This window comes from Pristiophorus japonicus, unplaced genomic scaffold (genome assembly GCF_044704955.1).
Source record: "Pristiophorus japonicus isolate sPriJap1 unplaced genomic scaffold, sPriJap1.hap1 HAP1_SCAFFOLD_2251, whole genome shotgun sequence".
In the NCBI taxonomy this organism is placed as follows: domain Eukaryota; kingdom Metazoa; phylum Chordata; class Chondrichthyes; family Pristiophoridae; genus Pristiophorus; species Pristiophorus japonicus.
The window spans coordinates 1-15,919 of NW_027251964.1; positions in this window are offsets into that span (position 1 = coordinate 1).

The window sequence follows — 15,919 nt, forward strand, 5'->3', positions numbered from 1 at the left end:
AGGGGGGGGTGGGGGGGGGGGGAGAAGAAGATTGGGGGGTGTGGGGGGGGGGGGAGAAGAAGATTGGTGGGGGTGGGGGGGGAGAAGATTGGGGGTGTGGGGGGGGGGGGAGAAGAAGATTGGTGGGGTGGGGGGGGAGAAGAAGATTGGTGGGGTGGGGGGGGGGGGGAAGATTGGTGGGGTGGGGGGGGGGGAGAAGAAGATTGGGGGGGTGGGGGGGGGAGAAGAAGATTGGGGGGGTGGGGGGGGGAGAAGAAGATTGGGGGGGGGAGAAGAAGATTGGGGGGGGGGGGAGAAGAAGATTGGGGGGGGAGAAGAAGATTGGGGGGTGGGGGGGGGGAAGAAGATTGGTGGGGGTGGGGGTGGAAGAAGATTGGTGGGGTGGGGGGGGGGGAAGAAGATTGGTGGGGTGGGGGGGGGGAAGAAGATTGGTGGGGTGGGGGGGGGGGAGAAGAAGATTGGTGGGGTGGGGGGGGGGAGAAGAAGATTGGTGGGGTGGGGGGGGGGGAGAAGAAGATTGGGGGGTGGGGGGGGGGGGGGAAGAAGATTGGTGGGGTGGGGGGGGAGAAGAAGATTGGGGGGTGGGGGGGGGAGAAGAAGATTGGGGGGGTGGGGGGGGAGAAGAAGATTGGGGGGGTGGGGGGAGGAGAAGAAGATTGGGGGGGTGGGGGGGGGGAGAAGATTGGGGGGGGTGGGGGGGGGAGAAGATTGGGGGGGTGGGGGGGGGGAGAAGATTGGGGGGGTGGGGGGGGAGGAGAAGATTGGGGGGGTGGGGGGGGGAGGAGAAGATTGGGGGGGTGGGGGGGGAGAAGATTGGGGGGGTGGGGGGGGAGAAGATTGGGGGGGTGGGGGGGGGGAGAAGATTGGGGGGGTGGGGGGGGGGAGAAGATTGGGGGGTGGGGGGGGGGAGAAGATTGGGGGGGGTGGGGGGGGGGAGAAGATTGGGGGGGTGGGGGGGGGGGGAGAGATTGGGGGGGGGGGGGGGGGGAGAAGATTGGGGGGGTGGGGGGGGGAGAAGATTGGGGGGGTGGGGGGGGGGGGAGAAGAAGATTGGGGGGGGGGGAGAAGAAATTGGGGGGGGGGAGAAGAAGATTGGGGGGGTGGGGGGGGAGAAGAAGATTGGGGGGGTGGGGGGGGAGAAGAAGATTGGGGGGGGTGGGGGGGTGGAGAAGAAGATTGGGGGGGTGGGGGGGGGAGAAGAAGATTGGGGGGGTGGGGGGGGAGAAGAAGATTGGGGGGGTGGGGGGGGAGAAGAAGATTGGGGGGGTGGGGGGGAGAAGAAGATTGGGGGGGTGGGGGGGGGGAGAAGAAGATTGGGGGGGTGGGGGGGGGGAGAAGAAGATTGGGGGGTGGGGGGGGGGAGAGGATTGGGGGGGTGGGGGGGGAGAAGAAGATTGGGGGGTGGGGGGGGGGAGAAGAAAATTGGGGGGGTGGGGGGGGGGGAGAAGAAGATTGGGGGGTGGGGGGGAGAAGAAGATTGGGGAGGTGGGGGGGGGAGAAGATGATTGGGGGGGGTGGGGGGGGGAGAAGAAGATTGGGGGGGGTGGGGGGGGGAGAAGAAGATTGGGGGGGGTGGGGGGGGGAGAAGAAGATTGGGGGGGTGGGGGGGGGAGAAGAAGATTGGGGGGGTGGGGGGGGGAGAGAAGATTGGGGGGGTGGGGGGGGGGAGAAGAAGATTGGGGGGGGGGGGGGGAGAAGAAGATTGGGGGGGTGGGGGGAAGGGGAAGGAGAAGATTGGGGGGGTGGGGGGAAGGGGAAGGAGAAGGGGGAGGGAGGCTGAACGGGCCGGGCCCGAGACTTCGGGCAGGGCCCGTCCCCAGCACCAGATTTACAGGTAGGTGGTGTTGGGTCGGGTCGGGGGGTTGGTCGGAGGGAGGTCGGTTTGGTTCGGGTCGGGGGGAGGGAGGGAGAGGGTGGTCAGGTCGGGGGAAGGGAGGTCAGGTCGGATCCAGTCCGGAGGCGGGGGGTGGGGGGAGGGGGGGAGCGGGTGTCGGATCCGGTCCGGGGGCTGGGGGGGGGGGGGGGGGGGGGCGGTGGCGGGGGGTTGGGGAGCGGGTGTCGGGTCCAGTCCAGAGGCAGGAAGCGGGAGTCGAGTCGGGTCGGGAGGAAGCAGGAGCTGGCCGTGGGAGGAGCCTTATTCACGCAGCCCCAGTGAGGCCATTGGGCCAGGGCTAGGGGCTGCATGCTTCGGGCCCCTCCCACACAGTTTCGGGCGCCTGGAGCTACTGCACTTGCGTGCCCACTGTAGCGCGCATGTGCAGAGCTCCCGGCACTGTTTTCGGCGCAGGGTCCTAGCTCCGCCCTGCAGCTTCTGCTGCGCTGCATCGAGGGCCAGAGGACCTGCAGGGAGGTGGAGAATACGGAGGGTTTTTTTAGGTGCACTTTGTAGCACGGAAAACGGGCGTCCAGGTCGGGACTGTGCCATTCTAGGCGCGGCTTGAAACTTGGGCCCTTAAAAAGGTGCTTGGATGGATACTTGCAGACCTAGAGCTGGAAAGTGGGATTAGACTGTATAACCTATAATCTTTTGTTGGCTGGTGCAGATATGATGGTAATACTTCAGGGAATCTAATACGGCCAGAGTGATCTCCTGGATGAGTTTCGATCGCCTGGATGGGTCGGAGAGGAATTTTCCCAGATCTTTATCCCCCAATTGGCCTGGGTTTTTAAATCTGTTTTTTAATGTTTTTCTGCCTCTCCCAGGAGATCGTATAGCTCCGGTGGGGTGGAGTGCAAAATGTTGCAATACATGGAGTATCACAGTTGTGGGAGGAGGGGGGTGGGGCGGGGGTGGTGGAACTGGCTGGGCTGGGTGCTCTTTACCTGTCCGTCATTGTTCATAGGTTTATATGTAACCTTCAGGGCTGCTGACCGAGGGCCATGTGGCTCTGTCGGCCGGCGGGGACACGATGGGCCGAGATGGTCTTTTGCTGCACTGTAAATTTCTATGTTTCGTATTGAATGGCAGAGCAGGCGCGAGGGGCCGAATGGCCTACTCCAGCTTCTAATTCTTGTGTTTTTAAAACTCTCTGAAGTTCGATCCCCCTTTTGTCATCCTCTCCTTCAGCATCCAAGGACTTTTTGTATGTCTTTTTCTTTAGATTTAATTTTCACTTTAGTTCTTTCATTCCTCCTATAATTTTCAAACATTTAAAACTCAAAATTGGCATCAGCTAATTATTCCCCATTTATCACTGCTCTCTTCTTGTTTGGACCTTGATCCTTTACAGAGAGAAAATTGTTACAAACCATGCATTTTACAGCTAGAAACACCAACAATAACAGAAGCAGCCAACTAACTTTACAATGTACTCATGATTGCATTTTGTAGTATAGTACTGCTGTTATCTTATTGGTCCAGTCCATTTTTAATCATCTTAATCTTTAAAATACATAGAAAAATAGACATAGAAAATAGGTGCAGGAGTAGGCCATTCGGCCCTTTGAGCCTGCACCACCATTCAAAATGATCATGGCTGATCATGCATTTCAGTACCCCATTCCTGATTTCTCTCCATGCTCCTTGATCCCTTTAGCAGTGAGGACCATATCTAACTCCCTTTTGAATATATCTAAAGAACTGGCCCCAACAACTTTCTGTGGTAGAGAATTCCACATGCCCACAACTCTGAGTGAAGAAGTTTCTCCTCATCTTGGTCCTAAATGGCTTAACTCTTATCTTAAACTGTGACCCCTGGTTGTGGATTTCCCCAACATCGGGAACATCCTTTCTGCATCTGACTGTCCAATCCCGTCAGAATTTTATATGTTTCTATGAGATTACCTCTCATTCTTCTAAATTCCATTGACTACAAGCCTAGTCGATCCAGTCTTTCTTCATATATGTCAGTCCTGTCATACCGGGAATTAGTCTGGTGAACCTTCGCTGCACTCCCTCAATAGCAAGAATGTCCTTCCTCAGATTAGGAGACCAAAACTGCACACAATATTCAAGATGTGGCCTTATCAAGGCCCTGTACAACTGTAGTAAGACCTCCTTGCTCCTGTACTCGAATCCTCTCGCTATGAAGGCCAACATGCCATTTGCCTTCTTCACCGCCTGCTGCACCTGCATGCCAACCTTCAATGACTGATGTTCAAGGTCTCGTTGCACCTCACCCTTTACCAATCTGTCACCATTCAGATAATAATCAGCCCTCCTGTTTTTATCACCAAAGTGGATAACCTCACATTTATCCACATTATACCGCATCTGCCATGTATTTGTCCACTGTCCAAGTCACCCTGCAGCCTCTTAGCATCCTCCTCACAGCTCACACTGCCACCCAGTTTAGTGTCATTTGCAAACTTGGAGATATTACATTCAATTCCTTCATCTAAATCATTAATGTATATTGTAAATAGCTGGGGTCCCAGCACGGAACCTTGCGGTACTGCACTATTCACTGCCTGCCATTCTGAAAAGGACCAGTTTATTCCTACTCTCTGCTTCCTGTCTGCCAACAAGTTCTCTATCCACGTCAGTACATTACCCCCAATACCATGTGCTTTAATTTTGCACACTAATCTCTTGTGTGGGACCTTGTCAAAAGCCTTTTGAAAGTCTAAATACACCACATCCACTTGCTCCCCCTTGTCCACTCTACTAGTTACATCCACAAAAAATTCTAGAAAATTTGTCAAGCATGATTTCCCTTTCATAAATCCATGCTGACTTGGACCGATCCTGTCACTGCTTTCCAAATGCACTATTACATCTTTAATAAATGATTCCAACATTTTCCCCACCACCGATATCAGGCTATAATTCCTGTTTTCTCTCTCTCTTTTTAAAAAAAAAGTGGGGTTACATTAGCTACCCTCCAATCCATAGGAACTGATCCAGAGTCTATAGACTGTTGGAAAATGACCAACAATGCATCCACTATTTCTAGGGACACTTCCTTAAGTACTCTGGGATGCAGACCAGCAGGTCCTGGGGATTTATCGGCCTTCAATCCCATCAATTTCCCCAACACAATTTGCTGACTAATAAGGATTTCCTTTAGTTCGTCCTTCTCGCTAGACCCTCGTTCCCCTAGTATTTCCAGAAGGTTATTTGCTTCTTCCTTAGTGAAGACAGAACCAAAGTATTTGTTCAATTGGTCTGCCATTTCTTTATTCCCCATTATGACTTCACCTGATTCTGATGTAAGGGACCTACATTTGTCTTCACTAATATTTTTCTCTTCAGGTATCTGTCGAAGCTTTTGCAGTCAGTTTTTAATGTTCCCTGCAAGCTTCCTCTCATACTCTATTTTCCCCCTCTTAATTAAACCCTTTATCCTCCTCTGCTGAATTCTAAATTTCTCCTAGTCCTCAGATGTGCTGCTTTTTTTGGCCAAGTTATATGCCTTTTCCTTGGATTTAACACTATCCCTAATTTCCCTTGTAAGCCACGATTGAGCCATCTTCCCCTTTTTATTTTTACGCCAGACAGGGATTTATAATTGTTGAAGTTCATCCATGTGATGTTTAAATGTCTGCCATTGCCTATCCACCATCAACCCTTTAAGTATCATTCACCAGTCTATTCTAGCCAATTCACGTCTCATACTGTTGAAGTTACCTTTAAGTTCAGGACTCTAGTCTCTGAATTAACTGTCACTCTCCATCGTAAATGAAGAATTCTATCATATTATGATCACTCTTCCCCAAGGGGCCTCGAACAACAAGATTGCTAATTAATCCCCTCTCATTACACAACACCCAGTCTAGGAAGGCCAGCTCTCTAGTTGGTTCCTCGACATATTGGTCTAGAAAACCATCCTTATACACTCCAGGGAATCCTCCTCCACTATATTGCTACCAATTTGGTTAGCCCAATCTATATGTAGATTAAAGTCACCCATGATAACTGTTGTACCTTTATTGCACACATCCCTAATTTCCTGTTTGATGCCATCCCCAACCTCACTATGACTGTTTGGTGGTCTGTACACAACTCCCACTAGCGTTTTCTGCTCTTTGGTATTCCGCAGCTATACCCATATAGATTCCACTTCATCCACGCTAATGTCCTTCCTTACTGTTGCGTTAATCTCCTCTTTAACCAGCAACACTACCCCACCTCCTTTTCCTTTCAGTCTATCTTTCTTGAATATTGAATACCCTTGGATGTTGAGTTCCCAGCCTTGGTCACCCTGGAGCCATGTCTCCGTAATCCCAATTACATCATATCCGTTATCTGCACAGTTAATCTATTCACCTGATTATGAATGCTCCTCGCATTGAGACAGAGAGCCTTCAGGCTTGTTTTTTAAACACTCTCTGTTCTTTTAGAATTATGCTGTAATGTGGCCCTTTTTGATCTTTGTCTTTGATTTTTCTGCCCTACACATTTACTTTTCTCCTTTCTACTTTTTGCTTCTGACCTCATTATACTTCCCTTTGTCTCCCTGCATAGGTTCCTACCCCCTGCGATATTAGTTTAAATCCTCCCCAACAGCACGAGCAAACACTCCCACTAGGACATTGGTTCCAGTCCTGCCCAGGTGCAGACTGTCCGGTTTGTACTGGTCCCAGAACCGGTTCCAATGTCCCAGGAATTTGAATCCCTCCCTCTTGCACCATTCCTCAAGCCATCTTAGCTATCCTGCTATTTCTACTGACTAGCATGTGGCACTGGTAGCACTCCTGAGATTACGACCTTGAGGTCCTACTTTTTAATTTAACTCCTCGCTCCCTAAATTCAGCTTGTAGGACCTCATCCTGCTTTTCACCTATATCATTGGTACTTATTTGCACCACGACAACTGGCTGTTCGCCCGCCCCCTCCAGAATGCCCTGCAGCCGCTCCGAGACATCCTTGACCCTTGCACCAGGGAGGCAACATACCATTCTGGAGTCTCGGTTGTGGCCTTAGAAATGCCTATCTATTCCCCTTACAATAGAGTCCCTGATCACTATACCTCTCCCACTCTTTTTCCTGCTCTTCTGTGCAGCTGAGCCACCCCTGGTACCATGGACTTGGCTGCTGCTGCCTTCCCCTGATAAGCCATCTCCCCCAACAGTATCCAAAATGGTATATCTGTTTTGGAGGGAGATGACCGCAGGGAACTCCTGCACTACCTTCCTAATACTGCTCTTCCTGATGGTCACCCATTCCCCATCTGCCTGTGTAACCTTTACCTGCGGTGTGACCAACTCACTAAATGTGCTATCCATGACATCCTCAGCATCGTGGATCCTCCAGAGTGAATCCACCCGCAGCTGCAGTTCCGCAATGCAGTTTGGCAGGAGCTGCAGCTGGACACACTTCCTGCACACATACTAGTCAGGGATACTAGAAGTGTCCCTGATTTCCCACATAGCACAGAAGGAGCATGGCACGGCGCTGTGCTCAACTGGCATGTCTTAACCCTTAAATTACTTAATTTACTTAATTTGGCAACAATGACAAAGGTTTCCTACTGATAAGAAAAAGAAAACAAAAAGAAAAAAGAAAAACTACTCCCCAGCCAATCACTTACCCGCTTGGTTGTGATGTCACACTTTGATTACTCTTTACTTCTTTGTTTACTTCCTGCCTCTGCTGCAGCTAGCTGCTCCCTCTCTGCCGCTGCTCGCCCTCAGCTGCCGCCTTTTGTAGTCCCGCTCTGCCGCCGATCTCCTCTCGCGATGCTGCTCCCCTCCCTCTCTGCCTTTGCTCTCCGTCAGCCGCCGCCCTTTGTAGTCCCACTCTGCCGCTGATCTCCTCTCGTGATGCTGCTCCCTCTGCCGCTGCTCGCTCTCAGCCACCGCCCTTTGTAGTCCCACTCTGCCGCCGATCTCCTCTCGCGATGCTGCTCCCCTCCCTCTGCCGCTGCTCGCTCTCAGCCACCGCCCTTTGTAGTCCCACGTATCACAACGAAGCAAAATTGCACTTCATTTTTACATGAAAAAATTAAACATGGACTGAATAACTCAAGAGCTAAAATTGCAGTTTGTCTTGTAATTTTAATAAATTAAATTTCTAATTTTCATAAATAATCACAATCAGCCTGCCTTTTAAACAGAACAAATTAAATTAGCTTGCAACTGGGGGATGGGAAAGAGCATCTTATAAAGCCAGCAATTGCTTTGGCACCACACAAAGCATTGGAATTCATCACCATCACATATATTCAGTTCACAGAGCACAAAAATCTAGGCTGACACTCCAATGCAGTGCTGAGGGAGTGCTGCGCTGTCAGAGGTGCTGTCTTTCGGATGAGATGTTAAACTGAGTCCCCATCTGCTCTCTCAGATGGATGTAAAATATCCCATGGCACTATTTCAAAGAAGAGCAGGTGAGTTATCCCCAGTGTCCTGGCCAATATTTATCCCTCAACATCACTAAAACAGATTATCTGGTCATTATCACATTGCTGTTTGTGGAAGCTTGCTGTGCACAAATTGGCTGTCCTACATTATAAAACAGTGGACTAAACTCCAAAAAGTATTTCATTGGTTGTAAAGCGTTTGGGATATCCGTGATAGTGAAAGGCGCTACAGAAATGCAAATCTTTCTTATTTTCATTGGTCTACAATAAAAATGTAATTACTGCTTGGAAATTAAAGTGTTAAAAACTGTCCAACTCTCTAACTACAGAGCTAAATAGATTTTATTTTAAACTTTGCACAGCAGTGGAGAGGATGCTTTTGTAGAGAATTGCAAGTATATAATTAACATTTAAAAAAATATCAACATTCTGACCAAGTACACCAGACATTTTACAAGAGAACACCAATCACTGCATTAGTATTGATTCCAGCCATCTAATCAAAATGAAAACCCTGCAGGAAGTAATCGCTCTCAACAGGTTCGCCCACATGCATGTTGAATTGATGCAATAATAAAGCTCTGCTGGAACAGAAAAGGTTTGAGATGCGATACACCATAAATACCTCAACATTTCTCCATTTTGTCCCAAGGAGGTGGGTGTGGTTTTCCCCTTTCACTGCCTACATGGATACTGCTACTTTCTGCAGTTGAAAGGGTGGGGCAGAAGGCATATGGAATACTTGCCTTTATTAGCCGAGGTATAGAATACAAGAGCAGGGAGGTTATGCTCGACAAAAAACACTCGTTAGGCCACAGCTAGAGTACTGCATGCAGTTCTGATCACATTGCAGGAAAGATGTGATTGCACCAGAGAGGGTACAGAGGAGATTTACGATGATGGTGCTTGGACTGGAGAATTTTAGCTATGAGGATTGGTTAAGCTGGGTTTGTTTTCTTTGGAACAGAGGAGACGGAGGGGAGACCTTAATGAGGTGTATAAAATTATGAAGGGCCTCGATCGAGTGAATAGGATGGACATATTTCCCTTAGAGAGGTCAACAACCAGAGGGCACAGATTTAAATTAATTGGGGGGAAGTTTAGAGGGGATTTGAGGGGAAATTTCTTCACCCAGAAGGTGGTGGGGGTCTGGAACTCACAGCCTGAAAGGGTGGTAGAGGCAGAAACCCTCACATTTGAAAAAGTACTTGGATGTGCACTTAAAGTGCTGTAACCTGCAGGGCTACGGACCTGGAGCTGAAAAGTGGGATTAGGCTGGATAGCTCTTTGTCAGCCGGTGCAGACACAGTGGGCCGAAATGGCCTCCTTCCATGCTGTAAATTTCTATGAATCTATGGGGTAGACTTTCCTCTACATCTTTGGTGGTTTTCTTGATGGTACTGCTCTTTTTCGGCAGAAAACCACCCAGCGAAAGTTCCCACTTTATTTATTTATTATTTCAAGAGTTCCGCCAACATTTTCAAAATACCGCTGCGGAGCAGACCTCTCGCGTGCACCGCCGAGAAAACCGCCACTGTCTAAGTTTTGCCTCAGCGGTGATCTGTAGGCAAGATTAAAAAAAACACCCACGAAAAGCTGTCGGAACAGGGCAGTAGGTAAGTACCCTGCAAAGAAAAGTATGTTAAAAGTTTTTATATAATTATTTTAGAATTCTTTCACGACAATTAAGTTAAAAAGGGCCTGGAGAATGTTTTCTAAATTTTTATTTTGTTTCATTGAAAAAATGTTTTGAGTTTTCCCCCCTCCCTAGGCCTTGGTCTAAATTAGAGTACATTTTGCCAAGGATTGTGTTTAACTGCCGAGAATCTACGTGTAAGATCCATTTTCTCTTAGTCGGTATTTTTTCCCTTTTTAATGGAATTTCTCGCTAGCATTATTTGAAGAATCTTAGCGGTCTTTTTGGACAGCAATCCGGCAATGGGGGTCTTTAGGGAAAGTCTAGCCCTTAGATTCTAGGTGACCTCTGCTCCAACTATCAGTGCTGCTCTTAAACCAGGCACGACATAAGATCTGGAGGTAATTCTTCCTTCAGGTTTCACTCCCACTCTCCCTCCATGGGATGTAGCGTTGCTAACTCTGGTTGGATGTATTCCAGAAAGCTGCATCATGTGACTTCCTACTACTGGAGGAATGGGATTTTGGGAGAACAATCGCTGGAAAAAGGTAGCTGGGATGCCCACCATGGGGGAACCAATGCACAGTAGACCGGATACCACTGGTCAACAAGCCACAGGATGCCATCAGCTCCACTGGGCAGAGCTGCTACCTTTACCTGCTGATCACAGCACAGACTGCCAGCAGGAGCTCGGTGCCCAATTACTTCCTCGGCAGAGATTCCGGTCTTTGCAAGTCAGGGATGGTCACTAGGAGCCTGCTTGCTCTGCAGCTGATCAGTGCCAAGTTCTGGCACTATAAAAGGAAAGTGTTGTACATTTTCAGGGACCATATTGGATCAGTGGTGTTTGCTACGCCATGGGTGGAATATCAGAAAACCTCCTGGGTTGCTTGCAGTGGTGTCCAGGACTTTTATCTTAAGCTGGTCTCTGCTTTGCTCTCTGCTGCAAAGTGGCTGAGATTGGAAAATTAGCAGAGGTGGTGGGAAGGGATATTGAACCAGATTTCCTACGCACTGTGGACCACACATCACCTTGCCATTATTGGAAATCATTTAAATTCAGGTTGTAACTCACAAGAGAATCATTAAAACTACAGCTGTAATACTTTATCCAAATCAAAGTGGTCGTTCCGACGTAAATTGACAAATAAAAAGTTGGTATCAGTAATGGTGACCATGGCTAGAATTTCCATAAAATCCGCCACCCAAAATTGCTGCCCAAAAGATTGCGAAGTTTCTTACTTGCGAAAAATTGCAAAGAAAGGAAAAAAATACCGCCCAGCGAGAAAAATGTGTCACACACGCAGATTTCCGGCGGAAAACGTGATCCTGGGCAAATTGGGAGGTTCTTAATCAAAATGGGCGGTAATTACTCAAATTTAGACCGAGGCTGTGGGCTGGGCCTAGAAGGGGGGGAAAAACATAAAAATATTTTTTCCAAAAAACGTAAAATAAAAAAAAATCAGAACATATTCTCAGGACTCTTTTAAACTTAATTGCTGTAAAAGAATTTTTAAATAATTATAAAAAACACTTTAACTTATCTTTTTTTGCAGGGCTACTTACCTACCGCCCAGCTCTGGCTGCTTTTCGTGGGCATTTTTTTTCAAACTTACCTACGGGTCACCGCTGAGCCCAAACTTGGGGCAGTAGCAGTTTATTCGGCAGTGCACGCCGGCATTCCGCGCCCCCCACCCCCAGCAGTATTTCAAAATGGAGTGGAAATTTGCCCCAGGTGGATCAGCTGAAAACAAGCGGTACTGCCGAGAAAACCGGTGGAAATGGAGTGGAAATTCTAGCCCCATGAAACTATCAGATTGTCGTTAAAAACCCATCTGGTTCACTAATACCATTTAGGGAAGAAAATCTGCGGCCCTTACCCGGTCTGGCCTATATTTGACTCCAGATCCACAGCAATGTGGTTGACTCGTAACTGTCCTCTGAAATGGCCTAGCGAGTCACTCAGTTGTATTCAAGGCGGCTCACCACCACCTTCGAGGGCAATTAGGGATGGCCACATCCCTTGAATAAATTTTTAAAAAAAATATTCAACAAGTCAGCAGTTATTAAACCAGCTTCAACAAGAACTAAGTCTACTCAAAATTCCCCATTGAGGTAATATCCATTTTAATACTTAGCCTGCAACATAGATCTCCACTGTTTATTCAAATAAGTTTTCGGAAGGTCAAAGGTTAATCTGACACATGACAGAGTGCCAGCTGTGGCTCAGTGGGTAGCACCCTCACCTCAGAGTCAGTAGCTTGTGGGTTCAAGTCCTATTTCAGAGACTTGAGCACATAAATCTAGGCCGACACTCCACTGCAGTGCTGAGGGAGTGCTGCACTGCTTGGAGGTACCGTCTTTCGGATGAGACGTTAAAACGAGGCCCCGTCTGCTCCCTCAGGCGGTCGTCAAAGATCCCAGGGCATTATTTCGAAGAATAACTGGGGAGTTATCCCCGGTCTCCTGGCCAATATTCATCTCTCAATCAAAACAAAAACAGATTATCTGGTCATTATCACATTGCAGTTTGTGGGAGCTGGCTGCACGCAAATTGGCTGCTGTATTTCCCACATTACAACAGTGACTACACTCCAAAAGTACTTCGTTGGCTGTAAAGAACTTTGAGACGTCCGGTGGTTGTGAAAGCCGCTACATAAATGCAAATCTTTCTTTATAAACTGCTTAAAAATATAAATTGCTTAACTTGCCTTTTGATGAAAATTTCATTTTTGAAATCACATGTTGGAATAGCCAAGATTAGAATTTATAAATGCTACAAATTAATCGAGTTGCATGTGTTTATTTATGGGGCTGGTGGGGGGGGCAGTGCTGGGAAGAGATGGCTGGAGTATTTATTTGATCCAGGACAAACCTTTTAATATAAGGGTCCATGATTCATTTAAAGCACTACATGCCATCACCTCCCTGCTATCAAGACCGTCCGAATGGCACCTCAATAATAGAAATCAAATAATCCACAGTACAAAAGTAATCATTTCTTGTGACCATTAGAATTATTAGTACTACAGTACTATACAATTTTCAACACCTACAATTGGTTTCATCAGTTCTCAGGAGGGTGGAGAGGAGGGAAGGAGGAGGAAGAGGAAAGGGAGGGGATGGAAGAAAGTGTACAACATCTGAAACATTTAAAAAAAACTGCTCAGTAAACTCTCATTTACCTCACTCCAACAAAATAAAAACAGAAAAGAACAGCAACCACGGTCCCAAATCAGATTGAACAAGTTCCCAAGCGTGTTGATCCATGCGTATCAACATGGCACTTGTCCATTTTTCCATGACTGCTTTGGCGAAAACACTGTACTGCAGGCGTGTTTAAGCATTCATCTACATGGACCAGATAGCAATGCACCATGATGTTCTGGGGCTCACACATAGGCCTGGAGTTTCTGCTAGGTTGCATTATTTTAGTCAGTGCAATTCACCCAAAATCGACCAAATCAGCAGAAAAGATAAAGGCATTTCAAGCGCAATCTTTTGTGCTAGTTTAAAAAACAATTGTACTAGAAACTGACTCCACCCACAAAACTGGCTATACCCACAGCTCAACTGAATCACCATTGAGCCCGTATGCAGCCTTTGTGGAGGCTCTTAAAATTAACCTGGTTCTTTTGGGAGCAAGGACATTAATTGGCATGTTTTAAAAGCTTTTGAATATAACTAAGAAACTGACTAAGGTACACCAATATAACTAGCAAATGATTCTCTATAGTTCTTTGAAGTAATTTTCAGTTATTTAAAAGCAAGTTACTCACAGGTGGTGAACTAGACATTGAATAAAAATGCTTTTTTTCAGATATACCTATTTTCAGCTATTTCATTAAAACTGCACCAGGTTACCACTGAAAAAAATGAGCAATTTTTTTTAACAGTTAAAAAAAATTACATTCTTAAACGCTGGTCGATTGCGCTGGTTCGTGGCCGATTTTACATTCGGCGATATGCAATTAATTTGAGCAGTATCTTGGGGAATAAAAAGCCCTCAAAACAAGCGCAATTTTCACCCAGATTGCCGTTTGCGCCCAAATCAGAAACTCTCCACCCACAAAGTTTAACTTCACGTTCCTGGTAATTTGTATATATCTCATGCTGTTACTAATAGACCTTGGGTGTTCAGATTTAGAATGTATCTACCAATGATGCAATAGTATTAAAAACAGCACTTACCTAAACTTCAGTGAGACTAATTTCAAACAGGATAAATCAACCAAGAAATAGATGCTCAATAAGATCTAAGATGCCTGGGCTTTAAGTACAGGATTCTCAGAGGCTGCAGACTAGGTACCCTGTTGTACTACATGAGAATAAATTCAAGCTTAGTGCACATAAAGATTTTCACTGTTCTGAAGGAAAATACAAATTGGGTACAAAGGCATGCTTAGAATATGGGGTAGAGGAGAGTAGGACTTATTGACCATTCTTTCAGAGAGCCAGCATAGGTACCGTGGGCCGAATGGCCTCCTTCTGTGCTTTATGATCATATTACAGGGCTGAATATTAAAACAACTGCCTAAGAGGTGTTGCCACCAATGCTCTGAATCCACTGTCAATCTGGCCGATCCCAGAGTACTAGCAGCCAAGGTAAATAATCAGTTCTTTTATACTGTACAAACCAATTCAAAATGAGATAAAACATTAATCACATTAGCAACAGGACCAAGACATCTTAGGAGGATTGAGCCAGCAACAAATCAGTTTAGATTTTACACTGCAGCTGATCTGAATTGGACAACTGAAAACTGAGGTTTTGTTTTCATAAAACATACTCTCGTGCCAACTTGATTTCATCAGCTTGCCTCAAAATAATTGCACTTTGGGAAATTCCAAGTCCAATCTGACCTGCGCTATGTACAATCCCAAAACGTTAGCATTAAAGTTGTAGATGTGCAGCATTTCAATCTAACACTGAATGCCCAGACGATGGTTTGTAATTCCATACACAAAGTGCAGGCTACAACACAGTAGTCATAAACTATAGAAGAGGCAGTAAATATTTGGTGCCTTAGTGCAAAATGCTGCAGAGAATGGTACCTACAATCCCCAGCACTGTGACTGTCCAATTTTGACTGATCTGTCAACAGAAGTCTAGACTTTCCCAAGGGGAGAAAATCACCAGTCTCCTCAGGCACACAGTTGCTGGAAGTAGAGCAACATTGGGAATACAAACAGATTCTGATTGACCTATGTTGGCGCTTGTTTGAACAACTTCAAGTTTCCTCTCACTCCCCAGAGAACAGTCTTTGCATCCCACTCTTGGTAGGGCAAATGCCCAATTGCTTCCAGCATCCTAGTTGTAGAGCTAAATTCAGAGCAGCAATAGCAGAGTGCTGGGAACAGCTCATCAATGAATTCTGGCTAGATTCTTGGCCAGAACTTGGTGAATGTCATTATAGGAGACATTGGAAAATCATTAAGATTCACTGTTTGATAACGATAATTTTCAGTTGTAAATCATGTGTTCATTACTCAACAGCAACAGTGCACCCAAGAATGGAATCTTTTATGTCCACCCGAGAGACCAGACACGGCCTCCGACAGTGCAGCACACACTCAGTACGGCACTGAAGTCAGACTTGAACCCATGACCTTCCACCCAAGAATGGACATGTGAACTGGATGTTTCAGCTGTTCACTCAGATTGATTGAGGCTCAAATTAACTGTTTAAAAATACAAAGTGGTAGGACTAAATCTGCAAATGTGCCAATAAATTCATTTGTAAGAGTAACTATATTTTAAAAATAATATTCTGGTCCCACTGCCATTCTTGGGCTTAAGTTCGAATTGATCAGGAAAATAAAAATAGGGGTTTAAAAAAAGCATTCTAGTGAACATTTACAAATGTTACTAAGCAAGTATGCTTGTAGTCTCAAGAGGCAGTACCAGCTATATGAAACATTTTAGGCAGAATGTTAGTTTACATATGATGTCTTCACACTCCCATCTTTAAATGGCGTGACTCTGCCAGGAAGTCACTGACAATATTAAGATAAGACAAAATAATTCGAGCTATCCATG